A 13,044-nucleotide genomic window follows, 5' to 3' on the forward strand; every position below is an offset into this window, starting at 1 on the left:
GCAAAGCCCAGTGCAGCTTGATATTCACTGGCAGCTTGTCTACCAGTTCTTGCAGCAGAGAAGGGTTGGACAAATGGGCCTCCATTCCCATAGACTGCAACTGACTGCAGAGATTTTGAACCACGAGTCCGATGCTGATAAGGCTCTCTAACTTGTTGCCTTGTGTTGCAAGAACTTTGTTCATCTGGCACTTCACTATTAGTTCCGACCGTTCGTAGGGGGTTTCCAAGGTCGCCGTATAGGGTTTCTGGGGTATAGATGACGGATGGTACAGATGCAATTACACTGCCTTCTTAGCGTTCCCCTTGAGGCAACGTAGAAGACGTATGAGATCATTATAACCACTCATATGCGTCGAATTATTGTAGCTGCTCACGAACAGTGGCCAGTCCTGCTGCAGCTTCACTTCTGGCACTCTGACCGTCTGACACTCCTCGTCGAGCCAATCGTTCCTCTGATTTCCTTTAATCAACCCAATGGCACCTTCTGCTGCGCTATAACCAATCAAAATGTGATCGATTTGTAATTCAGTCTGTTGCGGTGATCTCCAAATGTACCGATGCTCATTAAGTCGGAAACAAACTAGAGTTTTCACCTAAAATCTTTACCCAGTGGTTTTGCACACCATCCTTCGTCGCTCTTATCAGTCCTGTAAGCTTCACAGAGAATCTGTTCTCGTTAGTGATTATACATTACTCTACGCAATCGATACTAAGCCGCTTTGAAATCGCAACAAATGTAGCCTCCTGGAACCTAATATTCACAGCATTATGAAGGATTTGCTGTACAGTAAAGATCTAGTCCGTTGTCCTGGCTTGTTAACTTTCCACGAACTCGTTCACTACAGGTGACAGACGATTGAAGATAAATTGAATTGGGATAACACTTTTTAGACCGCATTCAGAATAGTGATGTCTCGAATGATCTCACACTCTAACTTACTCCTTCCATCCACGCCTTCGCTAACTGTTTTGTTTCCCAGATTCTGAGTTCAGCTCCGATACCTTTCCTACTAGCTGTTTTATTGTTCTTGATCTGAATGATGACATTCTTAACTTCTTTCAAGGTGGGAGCTGGTTTCCATCGTTCGCAGTATGTGCATCCCCTTCGTTGTCTTGACTTTCATCTTACACGCTCTCAACACCGTTCAGGTGTTCACCGTAATACTGTTTCCACCTCTCGATCATTCCACGTTCGCCCACCAAGAGAATTCTATCCTTAACTCTGTATATTTCAGCTCATGGCACGAAACCTTTGCATGATACATTGAGTTTTCGAAAGAACTTCCGCATTTGTTGAGACAGACACAGCTTCTTCATCTTCTTACATAAGCTTTCTCCAGGACGACACCTCCCGAAAGAGGCGAGTCTGCATGTTTCCGGTTCCGTCTATAACATTCCGCCTTCTACCGAGACTGGTCTGCTGCAGCATGACCTGACCACTCGCACTGCATTCTTCTTCTGTAGAATCTGCTTGAACAACTCGTCGAACTGATCGTTCTGTCGACTCCGTTCCACATACCGACGGTACTCTCAGCTGAGTCGTTGACGACTGCTTTCATTGAACCCCAGCAATTCTCAAGATGGGCTTCTTCAAGCTCACTCTTTTCCGGTAATGCAGCCTCGAGGTACTACGCGTATGCAGATGCGTCATCCGGTTGCTCTCGATCATACCAAGGCGGGGGTGCAGATTTACCATCATCAAATGGTGGTTAGGGTCGATGTTAGTACCACTATAGCACGTTGGGCCCTGGCATCGATAATTTCGGAGAAGTGCCGTACATTAATCATAACGTGGTCGATTTGTGATTCTATCTGGTGATCTCTAGGTGTATCGGTACGGAAGGCTGTGCTGGAAGCAGATGCTACGATTGCCATATTCTTGGGGGCGTCGAAATCGATTAGCTATTGGCAGAGCCGCACAATTTCATTTCATTGAAAGCATTTTCAGTCCCCTGCTGACTGACTCAAGCTTGCCTTTCAATTGAAACTCTACTGTTCCGTTGCAAACCGACAAAACTTTTCTTTCATCACGGCAAGCGTAGTCTCTCCTTTCATTTGTGTTACTTGTGCATCGCGCGTCATAAATCAGAGCCTCACCGTAGCGAGCTGGTCTTTCAGTCGGTAGTCTCTAACATTAGCAGCTGATTAATTCAAATGAACAACGTGGTGGCCCGTATAATTTCTCTATTTTAATTTATTACCTAACAAAATACATACCATGCATAGTAATGGCAAAAAAAATCAATTTTTAACATTTTAGTGGATTACAATGAAATAAAATTGAAGCGAAGAGATTTTTCGGAAATCTTGCAGCAGAAACTCGCGTATTGTGGGAGTATGATCAGCTTAAAGCTGCGAATAATATATTTTTAGGATCAATTTCAGCATAATATTTTGTATCAATTTACTTACATTTAGTCTCCGTTAGTTAGTCTTAAGTAATCAATTCGCAACAGTAACTAAAGTTCACTATTCTAAAATGCTACAATAGAGTTTTAATGCAGTTCAATAAACAGTAATAACGATTTAATTCAATTATTTTTACCTCAAAATTTCACTCTTTCCACGAATTCAGAAATTCTCTTATCGTGAAACCAAAACAAATCTTCTTCTCATTCGTAATCTATGTACTCATTTTCATCCTTCAATGACTGCTCAATTGACTACCTGTTGGGTCATGGAGTGGCTCACGCTACTTCTAGACAGTGGGCTGATGCGGCGAACATCCTCCCCCCCGTGTCGCCTCGACTTCCGGTTTGGCGTCACTAGATCCTACGACGTCCAGCCCAGCCAACTTCGTAACTGGTCGCTTCAAAATTCCTCCTGATGTCCTCACTTCTGCTCGACGCGCTACTCCATCCTTTCCCGGAACCGTCTTGATCACTCGTCCACGCAACCAGCGGTTCCTTACATTCTCGTCGACCACGAACACAAGGTCCCCTATCTGTATGGGTCTTACATCCCGGAACCACTTCGTCCGACGTATTATCGTTGGCAAATATTCAACCACCCATCGACGCCAAAAGTTGTCGAGAGTGTGCTTGACCATGTTCCAGCTGCTTCGCAGCGCTGCTCCTGCATCCGTTGGAAACTTCTCGGGTTCTCGTACTCCGTTTGAGCTTAAAAGCAGAAAATGATTCGGGGTCAACGATTCTTGTTCTGCCGTTTCTAGGGGGATGAATGTTAGTGGTCTGGAGTTCACCATGCTTTCAGCTTCTGCCAGCACCGTAACAAACGACTCTTCATCCAGCTTCCTCGCTTCCGGGATGGATCCTAGAGCTGTTTTCACGGCACGAACCATTCTTTCCCAACAACCACCCATATGAGGGGCAGCAGGGGGATTGAATCGCCACTGGGTTTGAGCGTTCGTAAAGGTACTGCCCAATTCGGTATTGATTCGGTTGATCTCATCCTGCAGTTCCCGACTAGCCCCTACAAAATTTGTTCCGTTGTCGGAGTAGATCTCCTGTGGGGAGCCTCGTCTAGCTACAAATCTTCTGATCGCCTTTTTACACGCATCGGTGGTCAGACTAGCAACCACCTCTAGATGTATAGCTCTGATCGTGAGGCAAGTGAAAAGGCAAACCCAGCGCTTCGCTACAGTACGTCCTATCTTTACCGAATATGGTCCAAAAAGGTCTACACCCACAAACGTGAAGGGGCGTACGTCTGGCTGTAGTCGTACCGCCGGAAGCGGCCCCATTTTTGGTGGAATCGGTATTGTCTTGTAGACGCGGCACCACATGCAGCGCTTTCTAGTTTGTCGAACTTCAACTCGTAGCCGTGGCACGTAGAATTTCTGACGAACCTCGTTGACGACGGTCTCATCATTAGCATGACCGTACTTACGATGATAGAAATCCAGCATTAGCATCGTAATCCGGTGATTTCTAGGTAGTATAATGGGAAACTTGGCATCATAGGTAAGCACCTGTGCTTCTGCCGCTCTGCTGCCTACCCGCAAAACTCCGCACTCATCGGCGAATGGCGACTGCTTCACGATACAGCTGGAAACTCCTATTTGTTTCTGTTGATCAATGTTTCGTGCCGAATTCTGCTTTAGTATTGCTACCTCATCAGGAAAAGCCTCAGATTGTGCAATCAACCACAAAGTCCGTTCCGCTTTCTGGATTTCTGCACTTGTCAACCCGACAGTATCTGCTACTTTATTATTCTTTCCAGCACGGAGTGTATCCACAAAATGATGGACGTATGCCAATGCACGCAGCATTCTTTCGAACCGTGAGAATCTGTCCACATCCACCATTGGTTGTCTAACCAGATGGCTGAACACAAAGGCTTCCCGTAACTCTTTGTCGCTTTCATCCGCACTTTCTTCTGGAATATCTATCCATTCTGCTTCGTTGCTGTAGAGAAACTCCGGTCCTTGAAACCAGCGGCTATCTACGTTACACGTGGGACGGACCTTTTCCCCACTTGGTAGCTTCATCTGCGACGTTGAGCTTCGTAGAAATCCACCGCCATTCATCGACGCTCGAAAGACTTAATATTTCATCTACTCTGAACGCGACAAATTGACGATATCGACGCGTGTCCGATTTAATCCACGAACAAACCGTCGACGAGTCACTCCAAAAGCAAGTTCTCTGGATCTTCAACGAGTGGTTTTCTTCAATTGTCTTCCGTAAGCGTGATCCTAGTAACGCTGCCATCAACTCCAGCCGTGGAATCGAAAGTCCTCGAAGTGGTGCAACCTTGGTTTTCGACGAAACAAGCGCCACCCTGAACTGACCTTGGTCGAAGATGCGAAAATACGCCACAGCGGCATAAGCCTGGGCGCTAGCGTCTACGAAAACGTGTAGTTCGACATTTTTGTAGCTTTCAGGATTATAGCCTGGGAAATAGCAGCGAGGGATACGCAGTCCATTCATCCGCTTGAGTACCGCTATCCACTCTATCCACCTTTTTACAATCTCCGTTGGAATTTTACTGTCCCAGTCTGTTTCTGTCCGCCACACGTCCTGAATTAGAACTTTTCCGTGTATCACGAACGAGGCTACTAATCCCAACGGATCGTAGATGCTCATGACCAAGCGCAGCATTTCCCTTTTAGTTGGACTCATGGCGTCCTCCAGCAAGTTACGCACTTTTTCCCAACACTGTAGCGAAAATGTGAATACGTCATCTTCTTGCATCCACGCCATTCCCAGCACTCGCTCGAATGCAACCTCCTTTTCCGGCAGCATGGCTTTCGCTGACTCCCGATTAGCTTCACCAAGCATTTCGAGCACCCTGCTGTCGCTTGACATCCAGTTGCGGATATGAAACCCTGCTCGCTTGTGCACCTCGACTACTTCTAATGCCACTTGAACCGCTTCCTCTGCAGTATCGAAACTATCCACGTAATCATCGACGTAGTGTCGTTTTTTAACTGCCGCTGCACCTCTTGGAAATTCCGCTTCTTGTTCGTCAGCATTTAGATTTTTGACATACTGCGCGTGAGCGGGTGAGCATGCCGCTCCGAATATCGCCACGTCGGATACCATGGTGCTCATCGGCCGCTCTGGAGAGTCCCTGTATGGAAACAACAGCGCGCTGTGATCTTCCTTGCGGATCAGTATTTGCAGTAACATTTCTCGGATGTCTGCGGAAACTGCTACTTGTCGCTCCCGGTACGGAAACATAACAGACATTAACGGCGTTAGAAGGTCCGGCCCCTTCAGTAACATTGAGTTCAGAGATGTACCGTCGACTTTCGCTGCTGCATCCCAAATTATGCGAACTTTTCCTGGCTTTTTCGCATTAATGACGACTCCAATCGGCAGGTACCATGTTCGACGCAGATCGAATTCTTCTATCTCCTCTGCCGTTGCTTGGTGAATATATCCCTTGGCTTTGAAATCCTCTATTTGTCTGCGGACGCCATCGTAAAGCACTGGATCCTGTTGTAAGCGCTTTTCAAGGCACTTGAACCGCCTCTCCGCCATCGGTCGACTGTCGGGGAATTCCACGTAGTCGTGTTTCCAGAGCAGGCCAGTCTCGTACTTATCGTTGCTCAGCCGCCGCGTTGTCGCTTCTAGAATTTGATACGCACGTTGCTCCTCGGCGCCTTTCACCGCTGGAACCACAGCTACACCCAAGCTCTCGACGTCGAAAAAGTGGCGAACATATTCGTGAAGATCAGCGTCTGTAGGCTCTGCCTGCATGTGGAGTTGCCTATGCATTGTAGGCTTTCGCAGACTGCCACTCACCGTCCATCCAATTCGAGTCTTAGTCGCAATAGGATCACTCAATTTGCCCTCACGCAGCTTCAACGTGGCTAACAAGTGCGCATTACTCTGCCCAATCAAGATTCCTGGTACAGCGGAGCGGAAGCTTTTGACTGGCAGTTTGCCGAGGTGTGCAAATCGTGTTGAAAGCTCAGCGTAATACGTAGTCTGTTGTGGCAAGCCAAGATTGTCTACTGTATATACCTCTGACAACCTGTACTTTTTTCTACCACCTGCTTCGGAGATCTCCATCATGACGACTTCTGTCCCAGCAATTGTCTTGTTAATGCCTCCAGTCCATTCGATACGCAACGTCTCCGTCTCTCCTCTGGCTCCAAGAGCATCTGCAATTGACTGTTCCACGAGAGTCACCGACGATCCATCATCCAGGAAAGCGTAGGTATCCACCTGACCTTTGCATCCATACAAAGTGACTGGGAGAATACGAAAAAGAGTTGACGATGATAGTTGACGGTGAACTGTTACAACCGCATTGGTCGTCTTAGCCGCCGTTGGTGGATCGAAATGGAGTAGACGGTGATGTCGCTTAGGGCAGTTGTTGATTCCACAAACCTCCCCTTTGCAAGGCCAACGTGCGTGTGATGTCAGGCAACGAGCACAGAGTCTATGCGACTTCACTGCTTTCCATCTCCCATCCAAATCTAGTCCTTTGAACGATGTGCAGCTCTCGATCCGGTGATTGTCGACGTTGCAAACGGCGCACGAAATACTGTTGCTTTTGTTGACATCCTTCTCCTTCTGCTTCCCACCATTTGGTCCGCTTTTCTCTGTGTCTTCTCGAGGGGTCGGTCTTGGTTGATCCGTGGAAACATGGGTATTAACAAACGATTTCTCCTTCTGTCTATTCCGTTCCTCCTTTGGCGGTTTTTGCAACACGCTAGCTAACTGAGTAACGCCACTCGCTGCTGAAGATACCTTCGCCATATAGTCACTGAACACGTTCAGATCTACTACCGGAACCTGTTCTTGGTAGAGCGCCCAACTAAACTTCACCGTCGCGGGTAGCTTGTCAACCAGCTCTTGAAGTAGGATTGGATTTGCCAGATGCCGCTCTAGACCAACTGCCTTAAGGTGTCCACAAAGATTCTGGACTACTAGTCCAAAACTGACCAGTGTTTCCAACCGGTCCGGTTTAGGAGGAGGAGTTGCCCGAACCTTGGCGATCATGTTGTTCACGATCTGTTCCGGGCGGCCGTACAGTTGCTGCAATGTAGACATGACCTGGGGTACTGTAGTAGGCTATGGTGAATGATTCTATAATTAAGCAGGCTATGACTATGACAATTGACAAAACTAAGACCATTATTGAATAAACCATTGAAAAGAGTACATCGTTGTCTTAATATTCCCTACATCATCAGAAGTGGGATTACCCAACAAGATGTTTCTACGTAGTCAGAAGACCTCTGAAGAAATACAATGTTCCGGATTCAATCCAACCGAATCAAACCAAGAAAATGTCGCTGAAACTCGACTAGCGGAATCCGTTCTTGGGGATGGAAGTCTCGCCCAGCGTGAAAGTATTAGCGACTCAGCGGAATTCATTCTAGGGGATGGAAATCTCGTTCAAATTCAAGATACAACGCGTGTAGCAATCTCAGGTAGACAACAGCTTTCGTCAGAGAGAGGATCGGGAGATTCTACAGCAATAACAATGAATACATTTGGAAGGCCAGCATCGGTGGCACCTGTATGTTCCAGTCAACAACCCGTTATCACCGTAGTTGAAACATCAAATTCTCAAGCTATACAGCCATTACGCCCTGACGAACTTTCTTCGATGTTGCCGACGTTTTCTGGTTACAATCATGAAGATGTGAATCATTTTTTGAAGACTTTATCCAACACAAAGCAAGCACTCAATGTTAATGACCAGACAATGAAAATCGTATTATTCAAGCTACTGAAAGGAAAAGCCCAGTATTGGTTGCATTCAAACGCGGATTTTATGATGAAAAGCTATGAAGAACTGACTAAAAATTTACAAGCCATGTTCACCATCAACGTCAATGTGTACCATTTGAGAAGCCAACTTGCAAAAAGAACCTGGTCCGGAAGAGAATCATTTGAAGAATACTACCAATCGAAACATTCAATTGCACAGAAGCTCAATTTACCGGAGAAAGAACTGGTTGAATATCTGGTAGAAGGTATTGAAAATCAAATTCTTCGAAATCAAGCCAGGATTCAAAATTTTCAAACAGTTCAAGAGGTATTGCAAGCATTCCGATTGATACGACTTGATCCAGCGCCAGCAGCAGTGAGGAAGTGGACAAAGCTTTGCTTTTCGTGCAACCAACCCGGACATTTTGAGGCAGATTGCAGAGCTTATCGAGGAGATGATATCAACCAGATGAAACACATGCAAACAAACAGTAAATTTGGAAAATCAAAACCAAAAATGAACGACAAGACTATACACGCCTTAGAGGACAACGATTTGAAACAATATGACGGACAAGATAAATGTGACGGTTTGGTAAATTTTAGACTAATCGATAATTGTACAAATTTAAAAGCTCTTTTTGACACAGGAAGTCCGGTCTCACTGATACGCCGAGGTTTGGTTAAAGCAAAAGATATTAAACAAGTAAATAATTATAAAAGTTTTCGGGGTATCGGTGGGAAACGGCTCAAAATTTTAGGATTATTCACCAACAAAATTTTTATTCAAAACATTGTTTTCAGTATTGATTTCTATGTAGTCCCGGATAACGTTTTAAACCTTATTGATGCAATCATTGGAAGAGATGTCATCATGCAACCTTGTATACGGACGATAATTCAAAATAATATCAAAATTTACTCAATTGATCCTGGTAATTTGAAAGCTGAACTCCCTGAACATAAGGTATATAAAATTAATAATATTAACTCCAACATCCTTGATAATATGAAAATTGGAAATATATCAAAAGATCATTTGGCAACATTTTCTGAAATTTTTCGAAAAAAATATCTTGATTATGTTAAACCATCGAAGCCAATTCATGAGTACGAGATGTTAATTAATTTAAAGAAAGGAGAACCTTTCCATTTCAAACCTCGAAGGTTGTCATATGATCAGAAACGTAAGGTAGAAGACAAAATTAACGAACTTTTAAATGCAGGTATTATAAAAGAGAGCAATTCACCTTTCGCTAGTCCTATAGTTCTGATTCCGAAAAAAAATAACGATTTTAGGCTTTGCGTTGATTACAGGAAGTTGAATAAGGATACTGTACGTGATAATTTTCCACTTCCTATTATAGAAGATTTATTTGATAACCTTAAAGACAAAAAATATTATTCCATTCTTGATCTTAAATCTGGTTTTCATCAAATTAAAATTTCCCCAAATTGCACAAAGTATACTTCTTTTGTAACACCCAGTGGCCAATTCGAGTATTTACGAGTACCATTTGGATTGTGCAATGCTCCCGCTGTATTTCAACGTTTTATAAATAAAATTTTTGAGAAGCTCATTAAAGAAGGAAAATTATGCGTATATTTGGATGATATTTTAATAGCAACTAGAACAATCAAAGAACATTTTGAAGTTTTACAACAGGTTTTTGAAATATTAAGCCAAAATTTATTAGAACTTAATTTGGAGAAATGTAAATGTTTGTTTGACGAAATTGATTATCTTGGCTATACAATAAACAATAAAGGTAGAAAACCAAATAGCAGTCACATAGAAACAGTCAAAAATTTTCCGGTTCCTCAAAATTGTAAGCAAGTTCATAGGTTTCTTGGACTAATGAGTTATTTCAGAAAATTTATTCAAAATTTTGCTGTTATTGCCAGACCTTTGTACAATTTACTTCAAAAAGATGCTATTTTTGAATTTGGACAAGAACAAATAAATGCTTTCAATCTTTTGAAACAAAAATTAGTTTCAGCCCCTATTTTGGCAGTTTTTGATCCACATGCTGATACTGAACTTCATTGTGACGCAAGTTCATTTGGATATGGTGCAATTTTATTGCAAAAACAGACAGATAATAAACTTCATCCTGTTAGTTTCTTTAGCAAAAAAACGGATGAGTACGAATCAAAACTTCATAGTTTCGAATTAGAAACCTTAGCTGTGATTCATGCAATTAAAAGATTCCATGTCTATTTGGCTGGTAAAAATTTCAAAATTTTCACGGATTGTAATGCGTTGGTACAAACATTGAAGAAAAAGGAAATGAATCCAAAAATAAATAGATGGGCTTTATTTTTGGAAAACTATAATTTTGAGCTAGAATATAGAAAAGAGGAAAAAATGAGACATGTTGACGCACTTAGTCGAATTCATATGTATAAGAAGGTAAATAATAATCAGCAAACAAAAGAAATGACAGGATGTACGGTTGGAATACTTAATGAATCACAAATAGAGCATAATATTACCATAGCTCAAGAGCAAGATTCAAAATTAAAAAATATTAAACAAATTTTAGTAACATCGACTTTTCCAAATTTTATGTTATTAGACGGAATTTTATTTAGAAAAGACAATGGCAAAAATCTATTAGTAGTTCCCAAAAATATGATTGATAATATATTAAGGATTTGCCATGATAATCGTGGACATATAGGAATAGAAAAAACTATAGTAGAAATAAAAAAGAATTTTTGGTTTTCATCTATGAGGAAGTATGTAAAGAAACATATCAAAAACTGCTTGTCGTGTATCTTTTACAACCCAGTTGGAAAAAAGGAAGGATTTTTGAAAATAGTGGAAAAAGGGAATACTCCGTTCAATACAATACATTTAGATCATTATGGGCCTATAAAAATCCAGCCTAATAATAAATTTAAATATATTTTAATTATGACTGACGCGTTTACTAAATTTACTAAGCTTTATCCAACTAAAACAACTAATACAGATGAAATACTTTTGCATTTAGGAAATTACATGAATTACTACAGCAAACCTGTAAGAATTATCACAGATTGTGGAACCGGATTTACATCAACAAAATTTCAAGATTTTTTAAATTTAAATTGTATTGAACACATAAAAACTGCAATTCGAACTCCACAAGCAAATGGACAGGTAGAAAGAATAAACAAAACTTTAACACCCATGTTGGCAAAATTGTGTAATGAGACTCATTATAAATGGGATAAATTATTGCCAGAAATAGAATATGTATTTAACAACACTTATAATAAATCAATAAACAATTATCCTAGTATTTTGTTATTTGGGAAAATGCAAAGAGACTTGAATGATGAGAATTTTAATTTGAAATCATTTGTTCATAATAGACAACCATCGAGTGAAATACAAAATATTTCTGAAATAAGAGCAAAAGCTCAACAAAATAATTTAAAACTCCAAAGTTATAATAAAAAAATGACTGATAGAAAGCGTACAAAAATAACCAAATACAAAGAAGGGGATTTCGTTGTATTAAAAACAATTGATTCACACAAATTATCTCCAAAGTTCAAAGGCCCATACACAATTTCTAAAATATTGCCAAACGATCGATATGTTGTAGTTGATATTGAAGGGTTTCAAATTTCAAATGTTCCTTTAAACGCGGTTTGTTCACCACAAAATATGCGGAAATGGATTGATGATGATAGCTCAAATATTGATTGTCTCGATGAGGACATCGAGAATGTCAGGATGGCCGAGTTGTAGTAGGCTATGGTGAATGATTCTATAATTAAGCAGGCTATGACTATGACAATTGACAAAACTAAGACCATTATTGAATAAACCATTGAAAAGAGTACATCGTTGTCTTAATATTCCCTACAGGTACTGTCGACGGGTGTAGTAAAAAGCTGCTGACGGATTCCTTCGCACTACCTCTAAGACTGCGTTGTAGCCGCAAAAGATTCTCAGAGTTGCTGTACCCGCAAGTTTCCGTTGAATGTTGGTAGCTACTTATAAACAGCGGCCAATCGATCGGGTCCCCGGAGAAAATTGGAAGCTCTTTGGTCACAACCTGTCGAGCTGCTAACTGCTGAGGCGAAGGACCGAGGCTGCTTACATAAGGCGGCATCAGAAACTGAGACGACAGTTGCGAAGGGACATTTGACCCTGGAGGAACCATATTTGAACCACAATGAACAGGAGGATTCGTATTGATTATCCCACCAACACTTTGTCCCGATAACGGAAGGAATTCTCGACCGTCACCCCGCAGAACATTATTGACCGATACCCAAGGAGGGGGTGGAGGAAAAGAGGGGTTTAAATCACTAGCGGAAGATATTTCTGTGCCCAGCGTGTTCGATTCCAACCACGACGCTGGGGGCGGAGGTAACGGGGGAGAGCTGCCACTGTCCGTTAAACGATCGCCGTTACGACTGATGACCTGTTCTACCTCGTCGTGCAAGTCCCAATATTCCTTCTCTGCCTCTCTCCACTGCCGAACGGCTTCCTGTTCGCTTCGACGAGCCGCTTCTAGCTGTCCATGCAACTGTTGTTCCATTTCGCGTAGGCACTGGATTTCAGTCTCCAGTTCAGCTAGCTGTAGCCGAAGCGCTTCGCATTCTCGCTCGCTTCGTGTGAGTTGGTCCCGCATATCTGCTTCTGAATGGCGAGATCGTTTTTTCTCCTCGACCAGCTGTTTTTCCAGGGTCTCAATCCTGATTTTGAGTGCTGTTTCTTCCACATCACGACGTTCGATCTGAGTACGCAAATCTTTTTCCGCTTCACAAACTTGTTTCAGCTCATCAGCGTGCTGTTTTTCTAAGCTGGAGATTCGGTGAACCAGCTCCATCTCACGCTTTCGCCGCGTGTCCATGTCCGTTCTGTGTTTCACCATCAACTCGTGGACGACCCTTAGTTCGGC

The sequence above is a fragment of the Aedes aegypti genome, chromosome 1 (assembly GCF_002204515.2).
Source record: "Aedes aegypti strain LVP_AGWG chromosome 1, AaegL5.0 Primary Assembly, whole genome shotgun sequence".
NCBI lineage: Eukaryota > Metazoa > Arthropoda > Insecta > Diptera > Culicidae > Aedes > Aedes aegypti.